General features: G+C 39.7%; 1 protein-coding gene across 3 annotated transcripts in view; it reads left to right on the plus strand.

Annotated features, from left to right (window-relative positions):
* GRM7 (glutamate metabotropic receptor 7) overlaps positions 1 to 22,118 on the plus strand; it is a 576,789-nt gene that overhangs the window by 61,934 nt on the left and 492,737 nt on the right. The gene's annotated exons all lie outside the window — the stretch shown is intronic.

Raw genomic sequence — 22,118 nt, forward strand, 5'->3', positions numbered from 1 at the left:
TCTACACTTCAACATTAAGAAGAACTTCCTGACAATAAGAGCAGTTTGACAGTAGAACATGCTCCCTCGGATTGTGCTGGAATCTCCAATGGTAATGGGTGATGAGTGCTTGCCACTTTCTAGGAAGGTGAATTTTTGCTTGAATATTTCTTGCATGCAAGAATAAGAACGGCTAAACTTTTTTTTTCATCTGTAAAGAGACAATTATCTTCTGTCACTCTCAAGGAGTTTTTACACTTGCAAGAGTGATTTTTGCACAATCAGTTAGAGTGACGTTAGAGCCACAAATGATAGATGGTCTGGTAAGGAAATATGAAGACTTCATAGAGAAAATTTTCTCAAAAAATTCAAACAAATTTCAGGGTGGCTAAAATGTTGTTGTTAGCTGCTTTCGAGTTGTTATCGACTCATGGCGACACTGTAACATGTCTCCAAGCCCCTCTATCCTGTACCTCCCTGCTGAGGTCCTGTAGACTCAGGCCCATAGTTTTCTTGATTGTGTCTATCCATCAGGCATGTGGTCTTCTTCTCTTTCTACTTCCCTCCACCTTTCTCAGCATCATTGTCTTTTCTAATGATTGGTGCTTTCTCGTGATGTGACTGAAGTATGACAGCCTCAATTTAGTCATCTTGGCTTCCAGGGAGGGTTCTGGCTTGATCTGTTTTAGGACTCATTTGTATGTCTTTTCAGCTGTCCATGGTATCCTCAGTGCTCTTCTCCAGCACCACAACTCAAATGAATTAATTTTGTTCCTATCTGCTTTCTTCACTCTCTCACATCTATACATGGTAACAGGGAATACAATGGCTTGAACAATTCTAACTTTAGTGTTCAGATGTATATCTTTACACTTTAGGATTTTGTCTGTTTTATTCATAGCTGCCCTTTATCTTTAACTATTTTGATTTTCTTGTTATCTAGGTTAAATGTATGTAAATCCTCTGTAGTTATTATTATTTTTTGTTTTTTTTTTCAGTTTAACATTAGACCTGCCTTTGCACTTTCCTTTTTGTTTTTCTTTATAGAATCATAGAATCGTAGAGTTGGAAGAGACCACAAGGGCCATGCAGTTCAACCCTCTGGCATGCAGGAACTCTTAATCAAAGCATCACACTGCTGCATCACACTGTTGACTCATGTTCAACCTGTGGTCTACTTGGACTCCTAGATCACTTTCACATGTAGTCTCATTCAGCCAGGTGTCCCCCATTCTATATCTGTGCATTTCATTTTTCCGCCCTAAGGGCAGTACCTTACATTTCTACCTGTTGAATTTCATTTTGTTAGCTTTGGTCCAGCTTTCTAGTCTATTCAGGTCGTTTTGAATTTTGATCCTATCTTCTGGAGTATGAGCTACTCCTCCTAATTTGGTATCATATGCAAATTTGATAAATATGCCCCCAATTCTGTCATCCAAGTCATTGATTATCAGAATGTGGAACCAGAATCCAGGAAAATCAATCAATCCATCTTATGATGAATAAGCAGAATTTTATTGATAGATCCAAGATCAGTAATTCAACTTCATTCAACGTTTAAGCTGCGACTGACCGCTCCACCAAAACCTATATATAAAAACTGAGGTTTATCTACTCCACCCCCAACAAAAGCTCATGCAACAAAATCCCCACCTCTTTCTCACCATTGCTCCTCCCTCATTGCTCCCCGCATTGCTTCTATCCCTCTATGCTCTAAGGTTGCATTCTAAGCCTCTAAGAGAGGCCTTCAAGGACACTAGGTAACAGACACCCGGTACCACTCAGCTCCTACATATCTACATCTATACTAGCCATAGCAAAAGCATCCCAACCCCCATCATCCCCACTTACATAAAACATATATCTGGTAGAATACTAGCAAGGATTCTAACATTGATAAAGATTTTGAATAGCACTGGGTCCAGGACAGTGCCCTGTGGAACCCCACTGGTCACTTCTCTCCAGGCTGAAAAAGAGCCATTGTTGAGCATCCTTTGGCTTCGGTCAGTCAACCAGTTACAAATCCATGTAACAGTTACTTTGTCTAGCCCACATTTTACAAGCTTGTTTGCAAGAATGTCATGGGAAACCTTGTCAAAGGCCTTACTGAAATCAAGATATACTATATCCACAGCATTCCCTTCATCTACCAAGCTGGTAATTTTATCAAAGAAAGAGATAAGATTTGTCTGGCATGACTTGTTTCTCTGAAACCCATGTTAACTTTTTGTGATTATGGAATTGCCTTCTAGATGTTCACAAATTCTCTGTTTAATTATCTGCTCCAGAATCTTTCCTGGTATTGATTTCAGACTAAGTGGACGATAATTGTTTGAATCATCTTTTTCCCCCTTTTTGAAGATGGGGACGTTTACCCTCCTCCATTCTGCTGGGACTTCTCCTGTTCTCCAGGAGTTCTCAAAGATTATTGTCAATGGCTCCGATATTACATTTGCCAGTTCTTTTAATACCCTTGGATGTAGTTCATCTGGTCCTGGAGACTTATATCCATTTAGATTAACAAGGTATTCCTGTACTATCTCTTTGCTTATTCTGTGCTGAAATTCCCCTGCTCCATTATCTTCAGTTTGAGCACCTTTTTCCTTTTCTGAGAACACTGAGGCAAATAAGATGTTGAGTAATTCTGCCTTTTCCCTGTCTTCTGTTAGCATTTTGTCATCTTCTCCATGCAGTGGCCCTACCATTTCCTTTTTCTTCCTTTTGCTGCGGACATATCCAAAAAAGTCATTTTTATTGTTCATAACCTCTCTAGCAAGCCTGAGTTCATTCTGCACTTTAACTTTTCTGACTTTACCTCTACACAGGCTAGCTATTTGTTTGAATTCCTCTTTGGTGATTTCCCCATTTTTCCATTTCTTATACATGTTTTGTTTAAAAGTTAGCTCAGTTGAAAGTTCCTTAGTCATCAATCCTGGTTTCTTGAGACACCTCTAATTTTTCTACCTCAATGGAACTGTATGAAATTGTGCCTTCAGTATCTCCCTTTCAAGAAACTTCAGTCCATCCTTAACTCCCTTCTCTTTTAGTATTCCTGACCATGGGATCACCCCCAGTGATTGTTCCAAGTCTGTGATGTTTTCTGCTGGTAGTATGGTGTCATCTGCACTTCTTAGGTTGTTGGTATGCCTTCCTCCAATCTTCACTCCTTCTGTGTCCAAGTCTGCTCTTTGTATTATATTTTTTGCATACAAGTTGAACAGATAGGGTGAAAGAATGCAGCCTTGCCTAACCCCTTTTCCAATTGGGAACCATTTTGTTTCTCCTTACACTAGCTGCATGTTCTAAGTACAGATTCCTTATCAGGACTATCAGATGAAGTGGCACTCCCATTTCTTTAAGAGCATTCCATAGCTTTTTGTAATCTATGTACTCAAAGGCCTTGCTATAGTTTATAAAGCACATGATACATCCTGATTCCTCGCCCCTTATTTTCCCTATGAGTTAGGAGTGTGTTTGGGTGTGTGCACATGCATGTGTGTATGAGTGCATAAACTCAGGTGACAGCAAAAACAAATGCATTCTTTTGGCCTGTAGTAATACTTGAAATAGAAGCTGTTTAATGATATATGTTTTTCTACTGAATTTTGTCCATGGAAGTCATCCATACTGATGATCAAGAGCTCCACACATATACTTGCTTGGCAGCCCTATCAGCTGTGTTCCACTCATTCCCTTGAAATCTACAAGGCCGGGAACTTCCACAGAAATATTTCCAGCATGTAGAACGGATTGATTAGCCTTCCACCTGTGTAACTCGAGGGGATAGGCATTCAAACACAGTAACAAATATCATTGATTTTCTTTCCTCCCCTGGCTCATTTTTGATGTTGTATTGCAAGGGTATGGAAATGTTTTTCCTTTCCTTTTGCATTTTTTCAAAAAATTGAATGGGTTTATAGAGGAAAGGAGGGGAGAGAGAGAAAGAGAGACTTGTTTTCTATAAGCTAAAACAGGAAAATGTGCAAAAGAAGGAACTGACAACATATCGTATTGACAACAAAGCATTCAAAATCAGGCAGTTGGTTCACTGGCTCTGTCCAGGCATTATCATTTATTGTGAGTTCAAATGTGAAAAAGGAGTGTTTATGAACATTCTGTCCAAGAAAAGGCTTCACAGCACCCCAGCAACAGGACAAAAGAATCCATATAAGGATTATTTAGACACTGATCACTGGGGTTTTGCCTACATGGGCCAAAAGGCCAGTGTTCCCCTCAGCCTCATGTCATCTAGTTCAGACAATGCAAGCCAAAACCCTGGGGGTAGGATTGGGCTCCTCTGGATCCAAGATCCCTTCAGCTACCATCTGGAAGGGGAGAGAGAGGCAGGCGAGCTCCAACTGCCTTGCCTGGAAGAAGACAAGCCCTCTCTCCGGTCCATCTTTCTTGGTCCAGGCCTCAGAGGTAGAGAAGAATGCTGGACCTGATCCCCTCCTCCCTCACCATTCCCTTCTCCTTTTGTGTCGTGTCTTTTAGATTGTAAGCCTGATGGCAGGGAACTGTCTGGTTAAAAAATAATAAATGTAAGCCGCCTTGAGAGCCATTAGGGCTGAAGGGTGGGATATAAATACCTAAATAAATAAATAAAATAAATAAGTTTGATCTGGCAGAATCAGGCTCAATCCTGCCAGACCAGAGGTGGACTTGGAGGATCTGGCCTGACCCCAGGGTAAACAGCCAATACCCCAGGGTAATATACCTCTGACTTGCCATGGAGTTTCCTGAATATCTACAGGAAACCCTGACTGTTCATCTTCTCCTGCTCCTTACCTTACTGTGCATCACTCCAACTGAGAAGCCCCCTGTTACCATGTATGATAAAGAAACAAGCCACCTAACCACATGGGTGCAACCAGGCACTCTGTTTCTATATTAGATGTGGTGGTGGAAGGCCTCTTAGCTGGAGAGACACACAGCAAGGTAAGGAAGGCGTGCCAGTCCCAAGTCCCAAGTTGGTGCACTAATGGGTATGTAAATACCCATTTGTCCCTGCACCAATGCAGGGATCAACTCAGGGTAGCACTGGGGTCAACATAGCATGGGCTCAGCCTATGTTATCCTGACCTATCTGCTCAGCCCCTCAGAAGGTATCAGGGTTAGATCATTGAGAGATACCCTCCAACATTTCACAAATGAAAACTTCGACATGTTTGGCCATCAACACAAGCAGTGTAGCCAAAGAGTGTGGCCAGCCAAGAAGCAGGTAAGAGTTATTAATGGTAAAAAAGACACAACATTACTATTTTAAGTAGATAAATGCTGGAATATATGTATTTAGTTTAGGAAAGCCTGGGGGAGGGGGGGGACCAAGACCCTAATGAATCTACTGGGAAGGGCAAGATTCTGCCCACTCTTCTCCCCTTCCCACTGCAAAGTTAACTGAGTTCAAACTATGTTTTCACTCTGAACTCAATTTGCAGCAATTAGGTAAAGCCATTGGCAAAGGAGGAAAGTGGGAAGAGGAGATGGAAACCAGGACATTTTGAAATTGTCAGAGAAAGTAGTATGTCAGGATTAATTGGGCCTGAGACTGCTAAACTGAAACAGGTGGAAAGTATGCTGAGATGATTTAGATAAAATCAATTTCCCCCCTCCCCCTCAGAATACTTATTGAAAATTAAAGGAGGTGAGAAGAGATTTGAAACCACATCATCTGTAGATCATGGAGACATTCTTGAGTGCTGTAAAATGCTTAACTTGGGGGCTGGAGGAGGAAGCTATTCAGTATAAGATCATTCTATATATTTGCTTCTTTAGCAAAAAAAACCCCCCACACATCTTGTGTGTAGATTAGCTGGAGCAATGGTGTCACCAGGCTAAGTATTTTATTGCAGTTTCAGAGGATTTTATGGTAATGTTAAATTAGATTTGCATTTACTGTAAAGGTAATCTGTCACTGCAGCACATGATTTTCTTCCTGATGGGCAAAAATCTTTCCTTTAATAATACTATTTTAGAGACTAATTTAGAACTTTTTCTTTCTTTCTAAAAGAAATTGGATCTGGGTAAATCAAGTCTGATCACTTAAGGAAATATTAGTTGTAGGACTTCATTTGGCCAGATGCCAAGAAACTTAATTATTTTTAAAATGTGTGGACTGGAAGTCTGACTTCCCAAGTCTACATTTTTAAGAGAGTAGTTTGCAAATTGTTGTATAAGGAATTCTCATGTTTTAAAAGAACATTGCAAATGAATACTGTTTCATCTGAAATTATCCCCATTTGTTTTTTGTTTTTGCTTTTGTTTTGTTTTTTGCATTCATTTGGCATGGATCTTCTTTCAGAGCATGAAGCATTTCACCTGTCCAAAAGCATCTCAGTTATTTTTTCCAGCTAATGTGTCATTTGCATTTATGTCTTAAGAAAATTGTTTCGAAAGGCTGTGTGAAAGAATAATATTGCATACTCTAAAATTGCAAAGAATTAAACAATGCAAAGATATAAACACTTTTTTTAAAAAATACATTAAAAGACTCAAAAAATTCTTTTGAAAAAATCCTAGAATCCAGTTCTGAAACAATTAAAACAGCATTTTGAAACATTAAATACCATGAAGAAAGGCACTTTCTTTGGCTGCCCAACAGAAGCTTAAAAGAGATGGGGCAAGACTAACTTTTTTGGATAGGGAGTTCTACAGTCAAGGTGTTGTACAGAGAAAGCCCTGTAGAACCTACTTTCATGAAGTATATGGAGATGCAACAGGACCTCCTCTGAAAAAATCTTGACTTTTTTGGCAGACTCACATGGCAAGAGGTAGACTTTCAGATATCTGGGCCCCTCATCATTTAGGACTTTGTAGGTCAACACCAGGTACTTGAATTTTGCTGAGACACAAATTGAAAGCCAGCACAGTTCTTCCAGGAGTGGTTTTGTGGTCTTTTTATTTGTTCATCATAATTCTATGATCCACGTCTAACAGAGTGGATCATAGGATCACATTGGAGGACCTACATGTGCCTACAGAGAATATATTTTTGTGGTCTCTAAAACAAACACCTGACAACAATCTGACTGCTCATCTCTCTGGGAGTCTCTTTCTGGAGCCAAAGAGCAGTATATCAAACAGTCCAAACATTTTTTCAGAATTACATTGTTAGCCCTGTGGACCACTATATACATTAACCAATACACACAGATACACAAAGAAGAAAAAAGAACAGTTACCATCAGTTAAGTTAGATTCAATTAGGAGAAGAGAGAAGCACACTAGGACTCTGTCTCATATCTTATGGAAATTATTTCAAAGAAAAGGTTGCTATTGGCTTTCCTACCAGGGTCTCCAATATTCCAGCAGGGTTTATTTCAGATTTGATGCTCTTTTATTTTTACAATAAACTGCTTATTAATAAAAGACAGCCACTGACTATAAAGACCTTGTTTCTTGAGATGGTGGGCACTTTCCTATTATGATTCAATAGGGGCACCATGTGAAATAACATGAGCATCGCTTAGCTTCCCAGTAGGAATAAAGAATTTGATTTAAGCAGTCTACCTTATCTCTTGCCAATAAAGAGAAGTGCAGGCTGAAGGTAAGAAATCAATCTTCAAATGCCTGGTCAGGACTGATGTATTTCCTGGATTGACAAAATGAGTGTGTGTGGGGAGGTCCCCTCAGACTGCCAAAATTAATGTTTTGCAGTGGGTAATATCTACAGATATTAAGCAGCTTTTCAGACTCCAAATGATCTACTCCCATTTCAGATTCTGAACACAATCAAAGAGTGGCATGAGCTGATGTTTAGCAGAACATGTCACATGTGGCTATGTTATCCTCTGAGCCAATGTACTCTAGAAATAAGATTTCTGCACTGGAATTTGAGAGATGTGCATTCTCACTGAGTGACCATCATCCATTCCCAGCCTGTTTGGCCTCATAGCATTCTTGTGACACTAATTGAAAGAAAAGAACTATATATGAAATAGTCAAAGAATTATCATACCTTGGATCAAACATTGATCAGAGTGGAGACAGCAGTCAAGAAATAAGAAGAAGACTAGGGCCCTAAACAGACCGGCACTTTACCGGTTTGGGGCCAAAAGTAGGGCTAGATAGGGCTGGGTGTCCACATGCACCTAGCCCTACCTTCACCACCCATGCACCATGTAGGCATGCGCCTGTCCACATGGGGCGCACCATGATGACTCATGAGTGTTGGAGTGCCCAAGTGGTGCTCCGTGGAAGGGGCATCATCATGGCACATTAGCACCATTATCGCACCCCTTTCAGGAAGATGCTTTCAGCAGCTTCTTTTTGCTTCCAAGAGGGAGTGGATCGTTGCCATGGTGTGCGGTTTCCACAGCAATTGTGTGGGGCAGAAAGGGGCAATGTCTCACCTCCCCTTCCTGCCCATCTGTTGAGCCTCTAGGAAAGAGAAGGGCAGCTATGAATGAACTAGAGAAGATCCTGAAATGCAAAGATACATAATACTGGATTCTAAAATAATATTGTCCAAGCCATTGTATTCCCCATCACCATGTATAAATGTGAGAGCTTGAAAGTAAAGAAAAGATAAATTAAAAAAAAGAAAGAAAATCAGCTCGTTTGCGATGTGGTGATGGACAAGAGTGTTGAGGATAATATGGGCAGCGAAAAAGACAAACAAATGGGATTTTGAACAAATAAATCCCAAACTCTTCCTGGAAGCCATGATGACTAAATTGAGTCTGCTGTACCTTGGACACACAACCAGGAGAAAAAGCTCATTAGCAAAGGCAATGATGCTAGAAAAAAATGGAGGACAACAGAAAGAGAGGAAGGTCATATGCCAGATGGCTAAACTCAATCAGGGAGACCATGAACCTGAGTCTGCAGGACCTCACCAGTCAGGTAGAAAACAGGTTGTCTTTTAGATGTGTAATCCACAAGGTTGCCATGAGTTGAGGCCAACTCGAGAATATCTAGCAACAGAACAACAACAATCTGCCAGACCTATTAATAGCAGCTTCTGTAATCATTCCCTTCCCTGTTTGTCAGTCAGGATTATTATATGTTCTGTTGTTTCCTGCAGAGAAAATAGCATTTTATTTGCACAAAATGTGTTTTCCATAGGGACATTATCTTTTGTGAATGGATCATTCTGTTTAATAAGGAGAAAAAAAATGTTTACTACGGAGGAAACATATTTTCGCTGTGGAAAATACATTTTTTCTGCACAAAAATCACAACACTTTTGGTGGGATAAATGCTAAACTTTATATTCACACTGCTATGACTCTCTGAATCCTGAGAAGCCCATTTTTGATCATTGTGAAATATATTTTCTATTCCAGGAATATTCTTTTTTATTTTTCATTCTTTCTGGCTACAGGCAGCACTAGAATAATAGAAAATGCAAGTGGAGAGCAGCTGTATCTCTTCCCCATAATCTCAGAGATTTCCCAGTCTGGTTCTGTGTGTAATTTTGTCACCATGTTACAATTCTAATAGGTTGTTGATGGACTGGGAGAATTTAGATGAGAAAAAGTATTAATAAAAAAGAACAGAAGGCAGGTCATATGAGGCAGATTGAGGAGGGATTGGATCAAGCCAAGATGAAATTTTCAAAGGGGAGGTGGGAGAGAATGAGGAAGGTATGGAAAATTGTGTTGAAGATTTAAGCTTGCAAACTATAGAAATATCTGTACACATTTTCACTGCAAAGACTGCCAAATGGAATGATTTCTAGTTTTCAGGACATGACTATGCAATAGGCTGGTGTGATCTTTGTCATCCCCACAGTTCAAAATACTGCTGTACTATTCAATTCCTCTACATTTCCAAATTTCCATAGACGTATCTTCATCCAATTTTTCTTGGGGCACTGTCTAGCCAAATGTTTTCAGAAATGTTACATATCTAAATCCCCCTTTCAAAGAACACAATTTACAGATAGGATGATGTACAGTGATCATGTATTCACAGTTTTGAATGCTGCTTTTTTGGGCAGGAGGTATTTAATATATGAAAGAATTCACACATGCAAGCTCCCACCTGAGTTATGAAGTGGCATGATCCCAGAAGAGCTGCGCCATCTAAGAGTTTTGAATTGTGAAATCTGGCTCACAGCCATTGTGTGGGAGGCTGCCACATGGAAGTGCCAAAAAAAGGAAAAAAGAAAAGAAAAGTAGCTTGGAAACAGGTGGCTAAGCACCCCCACTTCGCTGCATATTTCCTACAAATTGTTTTCTTTAAGCTGCTTTTTATGAAATGAAATCATTCTTGATAATGGAGTTTTAAAACAAACATCACCAGTACTGTCTCCTGTGCAATAAGGATTTTAAATCTCCTTTCTTGGTGGCTACTCTTAGGCTGCAGATTCCCTACCAGGGAGGCTATGCTGTCCCGAGCTGTTGGCTTTCCATGGAGCCCTGGTGGCGCAGTGGTTAAATGCCTGTACTGCAGCCATTCACTCGAAACCACAAGGTTGCGACTTCAAGACCAGCAAAAGGGCCCAAGCTCGACTCAGGCTTGCATCCTTCTGAGGTCACTAAAATGAGTACCCAGAATGTTGGGGGCAAATTAGCTTACTTGCTGTTCACCGCTATGATCTTTGGAATAGCGGTATATAAATAAAACAAATTATTATTATTATTATGTAGTTAACTGAGCTTCTGCCACCAGATAGATGGGTTTCAGACTCCATGTTAGCATCATGGTCAAGCCTAAGCTGCTGTGGTTAGTTAGTATTAGTGACTTTGATTTTTAAAAAAATGCATTAGCTTTGGCAGTTTGAAGCTGGAAGAAGATAACAAAACTGAGAACAGATAAGGGGAATTGGTATTCTCAGTTATTAACCTACTTGCACATAACTATCGGTGTGTGTGTGTGTGTGTGACGCACTTGCACACATTGATTGTCTTTGTTTGGTTCTGCACTATTTTGTTGTGTGCTTTCAGGTTTATTTCCTGATTTGTGATAACCTTAAGGTGAAGCTATTGCATGGATTTCTCATTAAGATGTGTTCAGAGGGGGTTTGTTATTGTCTTCCGCTGAAGCAGAGAATGTGTGATTTGCCCAAGGTCACCCAGTGGCTTGCCATGGCTGTTGGAGATTTGAACTCTAGTCTCCCAGATCCCTAGTCCAATAGATGGCTCTGTACTACAAGGAAGATATTCCATTGGCCTCACCCTGGGGCGGAGGGATGAACCCCAGCCTAGAATCAAAGAGTTGGAAGAGACTGCAAGGGCCACCCAATCCAACCCCCTGCTATGCAGAAACAATGAAACTACTCCTGACAGATGGCCATCCAGCCTCCATTTAAAAACCTCCAAAGAAGGAGACTCTATCACACTCCAAGGGAGTGTGTTCCATTGTCCAACAGCTCTTACTGTCCGGAAATTCTTCCTAACTTTTAAATTGAATCCCTTTTTCTCTATTTTGAATCCATTGCTCCTATTCTCTGGAGCAGCAGAAAACAAACTCACTCCATCTTCAACATGACAACCCTTCAAATGTTTAGACAGGGCGATTGTGTCACCTCTCAGCCTTCTCTTTTCCAAGCTAAACATACCCAGCTCCTTACATACCCAGCTCCTAAACATACCCAGCCCCTTCATGTTCTTGAAATCCCAGAGCCAGCCAGCCATTAGGAGCTATCTTGTGAGCCAGGGATAGACTGAGGAGAATTAGCTTTTTAGGGATCCAGTTCTATCATTGGCTCTGAGGCGATGATGGATTTCACCAGCTGGAGTGTTTCTCTGCTGTAAACCATCTGCTGCTTTTCACCAATAAAGCATATTCTTATTGTATTAACATGAATCAGTACCAAAGGTTGGGGGAGGTCTGGAATTACATTCACTTTGTGGACAGTACAACAGGCAAACAAGACCTTTCCAGTTCAGCCATCCGCAGGACTTTGTAGAATGGCAAAATAACACATTGCAACAAACAATGTTAATTGTAACATATTACTTTTGAAGTAACAATATTACCATCACCATGACTTTACAAAGTAATGCTGTGTTTGGTAGCATTATTTTCAAAGGGTACTAAGTAACATTTACTTGGTACCACCAAGTGTGTGGAATTTTTGACCTATTCTTGCATTTTAAAGTGTATTTTTTTCTTCTTTCAAAAAAGATGATGCAGCACTAATTCATTATTAGAGTGTTATTCTTTAAATAAAAAGTGACAAGTAATGATGAAAAAAATCTCAAAGTAAAAAAAATTTTTTTTTCTAATTATAGTCTCTAAGGATCCAGGATTTGGGCAGCTAAACAACAAGATTGCTGCAGAAGGGCCTTTGAATTGCCCAGATCCATTTCTATTTCCTTATTTATTTATATTTTAAATAAATTGTTTTGAGGTTACATTTAATTTTATTGTTACAAGCCTTGAGACTGATACATTTGGGAGAAAGGTGGGACTGGAATTTAATGAATTAAAAAGTAAAGGGCAGAGAAAAATTAGGGACTGGTGACAGATATGCAGCAAATATGTTGCAATTATGTGCATTCAAAGTTAGATCTGACTTATGGCGATGCTGTTATAAGGTTTTCTGGGGAAGATGTGACTAAAATCATCCAGCTTCCTGCCAACTCAGTACATTCTACTTTCTTCAGTTTCACCTGGAAATGATCAGAAGCATTGGCCTCTCACCATATGATACAAACTTGAGGGTTAGCAAGGCTTTTCCACAGAGCATGGAAGAAACTAGTTATAAACTTTCAGTTACTTGTAACTGAATTGCTTTCCCTAATACCTATATATTTACAGTTTACAGTTGTAAAACTGAAAGGGATAACTTCTTTTGTAATATAACAGTACCTTGTAAAGATGCCATTCGATTCAACTGAGGAAGTAGTCTATGAAAGGGACTCAGATTCTTTCTTTCAATTGGTCTCAAAGGTGCTATGAGATCTCTTTGCATACAGTAACTTTACTATTATTTTTATAATCACAGGGATGTAACACTAAACAAAAGAAGAATATCCCAGTGTTTCAGTGATCTTAGAGCTATAGGCTCTAGGAGCTATGCAAGGGTCACCTAGTCCAACCCCTGCCATGCAGGGATACACAACTGAAACCTTCCTGAGAGACAGCCATCCAATCTCTGTTTAAAATCCTCCAAAGATAATGGCATCTAAATATGTTTGGAGATCAAACTCTGCCTTAAACTCATGTAATACAGTTTACTTATCTCATAATACAACAACTTTGCTAAATTGCAGTTCTGAGAGCTGGGGCTTTACGTCTGTGATGTGTATCCCACGTTTTCATACCAAGGCACACAAGGCAGCCCACAAAATATCATACAAAACTAAGATTAAGTTGAGTATTGAACAAAATAGGACAAAAACACAAAACACACGAGCCCTAGGCATCTCTTCCATTCATGAAAAAGGATGGATGATATTTATCAGTTCACCTTTCCATAGCAAGCCCTTTCCTTTCTCACACATATGAAACTACAGTTTTCCACAAATTTAGAAACAGATTTGGAGGGGAGGGCAGGTGAGTTGAAGAGGTAAAGGGGTTGCCTGGAATTTGATATCTACAGATCATGCATGTAAATGTGGACATTCCCTTCAGACTACATGGAGGTGCTCCAGGTCAGTCAAATGACAGATCAGGGAATAAGGATTCTGTGTATTGTGGATGGGGTAACAATCCCCTTAAAGAAACATGTTGACAGCTTGGCTATAGTCTTGTAATCTTGAATTCAGTTGTGAGCCTGGAGGCTCAGGCTACCTGCTTTGAGTCCTCAACTGGGAAAAAGTTGGGAAATTAACAACAACAACAACAACAATTATAACAACTTATTGTTAATAGCTCCTTCTGCACCCTACCATATTCACCACACAAAAATATATTTTGCCCCCAAATACCCACAAAAGTTAAAGGGGAATATTGTCACCATGTTTTTGGCCCTCATGGACCATTTTAGACCTGAAAGAAGCATTCTGTTCATTTCTTTCTTTTTTTTTTAGCGACCTCTTGTGTGCCTCAGTTTTTTTATCCCTAGCATTTTCTGGGGCCATGCAAATGCCTTACAGGCCCCATTTTGCCTATTGCTGCCTGATAGTCTCAGGCAGCGCAGTCCTGATGGCTGGTGGGTGGACCAGAAAGCTTTCATTACTCATGGATCTGCTAGAGCTGAATCCCCTTTCTTGACCAGGGAAACCCAAAGATCTCCTCTCCTTTCCATAAACACACTGTCCTAGCTTGTAGGTAGCACAAATAAGCTTCTACTGTTGGAACTAGAAAGGAGAGGTAGGGATAGGGAAAGCCAAGTAAAAAATAAAGGCAAGGAGAAAGAAATCCTATCACAGTTCCTTCCACAGCAGGTATGGGTTTGAAGTCCAAGCCACTCTGCCATTCTCTGTATCTGTGCTTCACAGACACACACAAATACACAAAGCAGCACAACTGGGGCAATTTCTCCTAGATCCTCACAAAACAAGGCCTGGTTTCTTCAGCTTCTCTCTTTCCATTGGCCTTTATCCTGACTGTGCTAAGTTGTTTCCCCACAGCTTTGCATACGGACAGCCCCTTCTGGGGGGTACCTCATAGGGGACCATGCATCAGGTTTATACTGTAAAACACTAAACTGAGACAAGGAATCGAGTTACCCTAGAATAGTTGCTGAACTACATTACATTCACTAAATGAATTTCCTGTTACATAAGTATTGTTTACCTCAGTTTTAATAAAATAATAAATAAAATTTTTATTTGTATGCCGCCCTTCCTACGATCAGGGCGGCTCACAGCAGGTTAAAATACAATCAGATTAAAATACGCAATACACAAATTAAAATACACAATAAATCAACTCAACAGCAAAAAGCCCCCATAGCCCAACCTCTTGGCCACGGGAGAGGAGGGAGGCCCACAGGATATGCTATGGTTGCAAGGTCTAAAGGCTCATTTTTCTAAAGTCCCTAATGGCAATGGACAATCTGCACAGCCAACTTATCTTCTGGAAATATGGTTTAGTCCATGGAGAAGAATCATGCAACTTTCCGATATTGCGGGAATGCAAATCCCATCTTGGCTTCACCATTAGATGAAGAATATTCATCTTAAGTCAATGGTGAGAAATAACACCTGAAGGCTACATGGTTCCCATCAATGGACTAAGTCATGTTTCCAGACAAAAGACTAATTGGCTGTGCAGATTGTCCATTGCCATTAGGGACTCTAGAAAGATGAGTCTTTAGAACTTGTAACCATATCTTTGCAAGTGAAAACAGAGATATACAATAATTAGGTAACAGGCAATTCATTTAGTGAATGCAGACCTGATAATTGGACATTTTGCTACTTTCAAGGAACCATGATGAAAGCATAAGTGATTCTCTAGAGACGTGTATCCATACACGAAATTACAGATAAATATCGTTTAAACTGCAGTTATTTTCATGTTCTTCTTTTTTCCTAAGACGCAGAGAGGAGGTTTCAGATTTGTTTACAAATTTGTGCTGATGGATAGAGCTTTGTGTTTTTAAAGTTACAGCTTAAGGTGGCAAATGAGAAGAGAGAATTTTCTTGATAAAGAGAAATTTCCCTGAAGACACCTTTACTTTAGATATTTGCCAAGTACATTTGCAAAGAGTGTTTACTTTTAATTAGGGGAATCACTCTGTAACTGGAAATTGTCTCTTTTGAAATCTCTATTGTTTAGGTGAAGGAGGAAACCTTACATCAGCTAATATTTTAGAAAGCTTTTTTTCCCCAGCAAAATGAATTTCTTAGATAAACTAATCCAAATGATGATTATCCTCTGGGAACAAACCTTCTTTTTAAGTGGGAAAGAAATATATTTTGTTAAAAGGCATGAGTAGCAAAAGGAAAAAGATGAGATACTTGGATTAATCAGAAATAGGGATAACAAAAATAATAACTGATAGGGTGAGGAGGTTTCCGAAATGCACACACACAACCCATTTGAAAAATAACAATAAACACAAGCTGAAGCTTCTCCAAATGATGTCTAGATTTCTTTCCTTGCTCCTTTCTTGGTTCTTCTCAGCTCATTTCCAAAACTCACCCATATGAAGGAAAAAGTATGTCATAGAATCATTGACTTGGAAGGGAGACTAATGGAAATGTAGTCAAACCTCTAGCAGGAATTCACAGCAAAGTTATCCCCAACAGTTCACCATTAACTCTGCTTAAAAGTCTCCACCAAAAGATTCTATCATTTCCAGAAATAATCCTCTCCACTTATTAAACAGCTTTAACTGGCAAAAAGCCCTCCCAAATGTTTAGTCATTTTTTTTAATCTCTCTTAGAATTTGAATCATTTCTAAGTTCTTGCATCAAATTTGAAAGAACATGTTCAAATTCTTGATTTTGCTGAGAAGTATTGATAACTCTCATTTCCCCTGAGTTGCCTAATAGCCTAGACTTGTTATTCAGATTCACTGTAATAGATGTTCTGCTTGTCTGTATGAAGATTCATATCTTAGAGGTAGGTCTTCTTCTATAGTGACTGGTCACCAGTACATCCAGGTTTGACCACATAACACCTATTCTGAAAAATCTTCACTGGCTGCCCATTCGCTTCCGAGCGCAATACAAGGTGTTGGTTATTACCTATAAAGCCCTACATGGCTTGGGCCCGAGTTACTTGAGGGATTGCATCTCCCCATACAATCCACCCCGCACACTCAGAACAACCGGGAAGAATCTGCTGGAGATTCCATCTTCCAAATATGTCTCCACATCCCAGATGGCCTTTTCAGTGGTGGCCCTGCGGATTTGGAACAGTCTCCCCGAGGAGCTCCATCTCATGACCCCCCTAGAAACATTTAAAAAGAGGCTTAAAACCTTTATTTTTTGCCAAGCCTTCCCCCCCCCCCGAGGAATGAAGTTGGGCGCTCTTGATGCCATCGATTCTCTGCCTTACCCTATGAATGATTGTATTTGTATAATTGTATTACTTGTTTTTATCTATTTTTATGAGATGTTTTTAATAGTTTATAGTCTGTAAACGGTTTTGATCTAGGGAAAAACGGTATACAAATAAAATTTATTATTATTATTATTATTATTATTATTATTATAGTATACCACCATGAGGGTGGCACTGCTTTTGTCCTACCTTTGCAAGAGGGCAATTTTTACAAAGAGGGAGCAGCAACAGTTAAAATGCTTCAGGGGGGAATGTGCCATTGCCACATTCTGCGCAACATTATCTCCTTTTGATTTAGCTATGGTGTCATGTCTCTTTGGCTGCTGCTACACTGCAGAATTAATGCAGTTTGACATTGCTTTCACTGCCATGGCTTTATCCTGGAGTCCTGAGGTCTGTAGTTTGTTATGCCATCAGAGCTCTCTGACAGAGAAGGCTAAATATCTCACAAAACTACAACCCCAGAATTCCATGACATTGGGCAATGGCAGTTAAAATGGTTGCAAAGTGGATTATTTCTGCAGTGCAGATGCAGCCTGAGAGAGCTTCTGCCAGAGCGCCCCCCCCCCCACACACACACATTGAAGCTCCTGCCCAGTAGCTCTTTGGTCAGAAATCTCACAATTACTAAACTGAGACTGTCATAGGCCCAATACAGATGGCCTGAAAGGGGCAGGTCTCTGCCGCCCCTTTCCACACTGGATTGGGACCAGGACAGCCTCACCGACAGCCCCTGTGGCCCCAATCTGGTGCTTTTCCAGGCCATGGAGAAGCGGAAAAATACTGCTTCCCCATGGCCTGGAAAAGGCATGTCCTTGGGGCTGTATGCCCCCAGACACCCCAACAGGCACAGCCATGGGAGAAAGGGGCCACCCGGCCCCTTTCTTCCTGGCTTCATTCCCATGGCAGTCTAGTTGCTGCAGGAACATAGTGCACACCCAGAAGGAGTTCTGTTTCAGTGCTCCTTTCTGCACTGCCGATAGGGTGCCACAAGCCCCCTCCAGTGGTGCAGTGATGTCATGCACGGACTGGTCCATGTGGAGGTGGCATGTGCATGATGCCATCATACCGCGCTGTGTATGGATGGTGCGCCTTCAAAATGGCACCATCCATACGAACTAGGGCTGGGGAGCATGCGGTTGCTGCTTGCTCCCCAGCCCTAATTTGGGTCCAAGGATGGCACTTCTGCACTGTCTGTATTGGGCCATACTTTGGATTTATCATGAGATAACATAACTCACTGGAAAAGATGGTAATGCTTGGGAAAGTCAAAGTTAGTAGGAAAAGAGGAAGAACATACTATATTGATATTATTATTATTATTATTATTATTATTATTATTATTATTATTATCAGCCCACCTGTCCCTGCGGATACAGGCAAGGAAGCCATGACAATGAGTTTGCAAGACCTGAGTAGAGATGTATTGGAGGTTACTCATTCATAGAGTAGCCATAATACTGAAGTTGACTTGATGTCAAACAACAACAACAGGACAGGAGAAGACTGTCTGGACTGTACCTGTCTCATTTGTTGATGTCTACATTTCCTTGGGTGACCAGCCTCCCTGGAGTGAGCAGCAACATCTGGAGAGAGTTGCTACTTGTACTTGTTTGAAAGTGAATATAAAACTTTGCATGAAAAGAACAGTGTTTTATGATAGAAATATTTTTGTGTTGAGAAGGTATACATAGAGGTTGTGTGTGTGTTTGTGTTCATTTCACACTTCTCCACTTCTGACTAGAATCAAAGAATAAGTGTCAGTTTTTATTTATATATAAATAGCTTTTGAATGGGTATGTAGGAAAGCAGGAATGGGAATCATGCTGTTGGAATGCAATTCCCAGCAACCCTAGCCAGTGTAGCTACTGTTAAAGAATGCCAAGGGTTTCATTCCAACAAGACCTGCATGTGATTAATTAAGTTATTTTTATAAATAAGAAAGTCAGTGTTCAAGACAAGAGAGAAGTGTAGAACAAATGTGGACAATTGGGATAAAATCTGCCTGATATAAAATCTGAACTGTCAGTCCAAGAGAATGAACAGAATAAATGCATTCCAATTATGTTAAAGCCATTACCATAGAGGATAGCTGTTCCAAGTATTTTATCATGGTATCAAAATTTTACACATAAGTTTCACACATAATGAGTTTTCTCAAGTAAAAGATGGACTCCCCCCCCCCCCCCTTTTTTTTTTTTTTCTTTCTTCTCTTTGCAGCATGCTACAATCAAACCAGGAAATCTTTTAACCATAGTTTCTTATTCAGTCCAAGCTGATTAACTTGGTTACTGGTTTCAAAACAAAGAAAGTTCCAAAACTAAATAGACAAGACTTGGGGCCAGTCCACACTGCAGTAATATTCCACTCTTACACCGCTTTAATTGTCCTGGCACAGAGAATCCTGGGAATTGTAGTTTGTCGTGGCACCAGAGTTCTGACAGAGAAGGTTAAATATCTCACAAAACTACCATTTCCAGAATTCCCCAGCATTGAGCCATGGCAGTTAAAGCAGTGTCAAACTGAGTTATTTTTGCAGTGTGTTTTGGCACTAGGTTTAATGTCCTGGCTTGTTCCTAAACAGTAAACTATATTTTCCTGGCTGGTGCAAAGTATCAGACTATCTACACTTGCCATTATAGCAATTTGATACCACTTTACGTGTCATGGATCCTATGAATCCTGAGATTTGTAGTGACAGGACATTATGTGAGGTACTTGTATTCTGTGATACAGAGCTCCAGCTGATTCCCAAGATACCTGGATTTCATCCTCAGTCTTTTTTCCCCAGGATTCTTCAATTCATCAGACTGCACTTGATCTCCCTCAATCTGAGGATTCTAAGTCCCAAATCAAACTACAAATCCCAAGATTCTGCAAGAGAGATCCATGAAAGTTAAAGTGGTATCAAACTCCTATAACTATGCAATGTTAACACTCTATGTTTAAATACAGACTTCTTGGTTTAATTGTCATTTTCCTAAAGTGTAGAATAAAAATGTTGCATGTATTGGTAAGAAATTCATACATATGTCATCTTACCATTTTCCAAATAAGGCTAATGTGTGCGTATGGACATAGTTATACATGTTTGGATTAAAGGTTGTCCAGCATTTTTTTCACATGCACAATTTTTGCTTTTGAATTGGGCTGTCACTGAAGTACTGTTTCTGAAAACCAGGGTGTTTTATAAAGGTATTGTATTTCAGGATTTATGCTGTAACAGATGAGGCATAAATCCAACATACTTGTTTTCATAAGCCATTTATACTTCTAGTTACCCTCCTGGAAGGTAAATAAGATCCAAACTCCTTGAAAGTCTTTGAAAGAGATTAATGCATCAAATTAATTTATGCTTTTTGTTTTGTCTGAAGAAATGACTTACCTACACCTACACTTCTCTTATTTGCAAGGTGAAGCAGGAGTGTATCCAGTATATTGAGAGAGTGTTTCTGGGACACCTTGTTCTTGGACATCTTTAGATTCAATGTGGAAATAAGCAAAGGAACACAGAGGACATCTTAGCATTCATAATGGCTGCTTGCAGTGATTATATATTTACTCAAGTAACATCTGTACAGCTATGGCTTCTCTTTGGGACAAATTCAATTAGGACTGCTTAAGACTGCATCCACACTGCAGAACAAATCACTTTGGCACTGCTTTAACTACCATGGCTCAGTACTTTGGAATTCTGAGATTTGTAGTTTTATGAGATATTTAGCCTTCTCTGTCAAAGAGCTCTGGTGCCTCAACAAACTACAGATCTCTGGCTTCCATAAGATGAAGCCATAACAGCTATAACAGTGTCAAACTGCATTAATTCTGCAGTGTGACAGCAACCTAAATTTAAAAGTGTGTGTTTTAGCCTCCTTTTCTGCCTACCTCAGATAGAAAAAGAAATGCAGTCTTTTTAAAGTTGTCTTTACAAGATTGAATGAAGCATATCGTATCTGTTTTAGTTAGTGATTATTTTCAAGACAAAATGAAATAAAAAGTTTTAAAAAAAAATTTCCCCCCTGATAGATTTCTCTTCTGTAAATTTGGGAATAATGGGTAAGCCATTGCAATACCAGTTATTGGGACTTTTCAATTTACAGAAGTCTTGGGAAAGGTAATGCCAGTGTTCTTCTCATTGCAAATCCCATTATCTCCACAAAGAAGCAGTTAATTAGTCCCCATACAGCCGTCAGAAGATCATTTTCAAAATTCAAGGGACATCTGCATTTTAAAAGGGATATATTTACTTTGGCAAGAAAAGTCAGGCTTCAGGATATTAATAGAAGCAAACCCAATGTGCGTGGACAATAAAAAGAAAAGTCAATGCATTTGGAGGCAAATTGGAAAAAAGCTATATATGCTTTCTGAAAAGCATTTTGTTTGGAGTTTCAGAAATAGGTACTGCATATTTGTGTTTGGTGTGAAGAAATTAAATGCACAGTCTCATCTTTAATGCTGGTGAAAATGGAATGTTTTCTGCAAACTTGTTTCTGAATTAATATGATTGTTAAAAACATACACCTTAAAATATATTTTGTTAGCCATAGCATAAAATGAAGAATGAAATATGCACTTTTTTGTTGTTATTTATGTTCTGCAAGGGGGGGGGGGGCGGCGCAAGAGCTATCCAGTCAAAGCCCCTGCCATGCAGGAACTCTCAAGCAAATTATCCCTGACAGATGGCCATCCAACCTCTGTTTCAAGTTCTCCAAGTAAGGAGACTTCACCACACTCTGAGGGAGTGTATTCCACTGTTGAACAGCTCTTACACTTAGGAGGTTCCTCCTAATGTTTAGGTGGGATCTCTTTTCCTGTAGCTTGCATCCATTGTTCTGAATCCTATTCTCTGGACCAACAGAAAACAAGCTTACTCTATCCTCAATATTATACCCCTTCAAATAGTTAAACAGGACTATCATATCACCTCTTAACTTTCTCTTCTCCAGGAGAGGGTTTCTTTTAGAAAGTAAGGAGGATTTTTAAAAAAAAAAATAAATCAGAAATTGGTTTAAAAACCATGTTTGTTTTTTAAATGTTGAGAAACCCTGATGGGAAAAATCCTGGTGTGATGAGAATCTTAGTAGTTTGGGATTAATTCTATGCAAAATCCACAGAAATAACAATATTTTTTGCACAGAAAACATCATTCTCTGCATGGAAAATAGTATTTCAAGGCAGAAATATTTTCCTGTGTAGAAAATGCTTGAGGCGGTGTACACACCGCCCTTTTGGAGCGGCCTGTACCCGCCCCTGTCCCCGACAGATCAGGGGTTCAGTTGTGACGG

The sequence above is a fragment of the Sceloporus occidentalis genome, unplaced genomic scaffold (assembly GCF_023333645.1).
Source record: "Sceloporus occidentalis isolate IW3139 unplaced genomic scaffold, rSceOcc1.0.p SCAF_1, whole genome shotgun sequence".
NCBI lineage: Eukaryota > Metazoa > Chordata > Lepidosauria > Squamata > Phrynosomatidae > Sceloporus > Sceloporus occidentalis.